At 40.4% G+C, this 2343-nt stretch overlaps 1 long non-coding RNA gene across 1 annotated transcript; it reads right to left on the reverse strand.

The window, feature by feature from the left end:
- Positions 1-291: 291 nt before the first annotated feature.
- On the reverse strand, positions 292-2065 carry LOC108447351. The gene is made up of 3 exons (XR_001862876.1): positions 1903-2065; positions 1156-1234; positions 292-597 (listed from the first exon to the last, which is right to left on the reverse strand). It is a non-coding gene; the product is annotated as an uncharacterized LOC108447351 (long non-coding RNA).
- Between the last annotated feature and the right edge of the window lie 278 nt (positions 2066-2343).

Raw genomic sequence — 2343 nt, forward strand, 5'->3', positions numbered from 1 at the left:
CTTCATCTTCCCCAACAAATGGAACCTAGGTGGAGGCACTGTGGAAAAAAAGCCCCGGGAAAGGTTTTTATGTAAATATTTCTCATGTGAGTCTGCCCTCTTCTCCTCCCCAGCTTTACAGCAAGTGTACATGACAATGAAAATATAAAGAAAAGCAATGGGCTGGAATTCCAGAATAAGACAAACATATAGAAAACCATTGGCTTTGAGACTCTTACTGTAAAAGAATAATCCATAATGATTTTGCACATGTGCACGGAATGAAAAGACTGTAATCTCACAAACCTGACACAGCTAAGATGAGCCTCAGTCCTTGACCAGCACACACAGGCTTCTTGGATGCCAGTGGCTGCAGGATGTAGCACAGTAATTGGAGTTTAGCAAAGCATAGATGAGTGCTTGCTGCATCCAAGTTCTCTGGTTGTGTGACTCTGCAAAGGCCAGTGCAGCACCAGAGGCTTCCCATCCATGCTGAGTACTCTTCAGATGTCAGATGACATTTCTCTTTGTGGCTGATCCCAATCTAAAGCTACATGTAATAAAGCACAAAGACTCCACTTTGTCTTTCAGGATCATGGAAGACTCCTTCAGAAGATCCTTCAGAAACAGGAAAAAGGTAGAAAAATCCCCATCGATTACAAGTTGTCCTAGTAGCATACATTCTGGAGACAATTTGAAGAAAAAGATCACTCTAGATGAGAAATTAAGATGCCACATCTAAATCATATTTTTAAACTGAAAACCTCTCCCTCCCCAGGGAGTTACAAAATTCTTACCACAAGGCAGAATAAAAATATGTCAAGGCCAGCTTCTCAGAGTGGGTTTAAATGGTAGTTCTTATTTCTCACTCAAGTTTTTTGAAGTTTGAATGTGCCATTTGTGCTTGTGTTGGAATGGGCAATATAGAAGGATTGAAATGCTTAAAAATTACATAATTATCACTGCAATTTAACACTTAGTTAATGAAGGCTTGAACTGTTGCCCAAATTGCCATAGTAGCTAGCAGGTATCCATACTGAACAGAGTTTACATTTGCAAGAAACTGAGTTAGAATTAAAGGTTAATCCACTGCCATATAAACATTGATCTTGCAGTGATCCCATTAACCTTTCTCATATGCAAGGATTAGGCATAAGTAGCTAGCAAAATACTAACCTTATTTAAAATTGCAGAGCTGTGCGTACCCAACTTTTTTTTTATCTTTCACATAGGGGCAGAAGTTTAAAGGCTTCCTCTGCAAAGTGATCAAGAACACAGTCTCTTAAAGTTTTGTTAATGTGTTAAAATCATGTTGCAATCAGCAATTCAATGAAACAAGCTCAATTTAAAAAAAAAAAGTTTTTTCATCTCTGTTGACTTGGTTTGAATCCTATCCTGACTACAAGAGTGAAGAGGGGTTGGGAGGTTCCTCTGAGTGGGCTCTTCAGCATACCCTTTCTCCAAGAACTCATATGAGACTGATCCTACAGATATGGTAGCCTCCCAGCAGTGCCGGTAGCAGAGAGATCCTCTTTGGCTGGTCCTAAGGGAGGAGCGGTCATGCCAGGTCTTGTGGCATTAACAGCTAGAAGTTTCCCAACACTGATGTCTTCTCATTGATGAGACCTATCTGCTTCCTGATGGAGGGAATCTGGAGAGCTGGTGTGAACTTTCCAACTCTCTAAGATCTCAGTGAGAAATAACTGCAGGCAACAGGTGCCCTGCAAAATCGAGCTCCAGTGCTGAGTGCATTAGCTTGGATGCCTGCATGTGACTATAGACTTACTGCTTCCAGGCAGAGGGGAGGTCATTAATCATGAGGTCATAGAATAATTTAGGTTAGAATGGGCTTCTGGAGGTCATTTAATCTAACCCCTGATCAAGTAAGAAAGAAGTTCAAAACCAGAGCAGGTTGCCCAGTACCTGTAGCTTCTGTGAGAGCTTGGCGTGGCAGGGAATGGCACACAGAGATGAGTGGTGTGACAGTAGGAAAGTGGACACTAAGAGTGGACAATGGCTGTGAAGCGTGGTCCTAAATTTCTATATGCTCCATTTTTTGGCCATCTGTTTCCATCTTCCAACCCTAGAAGAAAGCTAGCAATAATTTATTCACATTTTCTTTAAACACAAGTAAACATTCTTGGCATGTTGCCATGGAAGGTCAGCTTCACTGTTTCAGGCGGAGAATAACTCAGGTTGCTAAGGGATGAATTTAAAAACAAAAAATAATTTCAACCCTGATAGTGGGTTAACTCATAAACTAATACCATGGATGTATTTTGAATGATAGTGCTAATATTTTAGTCAGGTTAAGAAAAAAAAAGTATAGATAATATGCACCTGTGTTTTATGGATTACCTGAAT

Source organism: Corvus brachyrhynchos, unplaced genomic scaffold (assembly GCF_000691975.1).
Source record: "Corvus brachyrhynchos isolate BGI_N302 unplaced genomic scaffold, ASM69197v1 scaffold83, whole genome shotgun sequence".
NCBI classification, from domain to species: Eukaryota; Metazoa; Chordata; class Aves; order Passeriformes; family Corvidae; genus Corvus; species Corvus brachyrhynchos.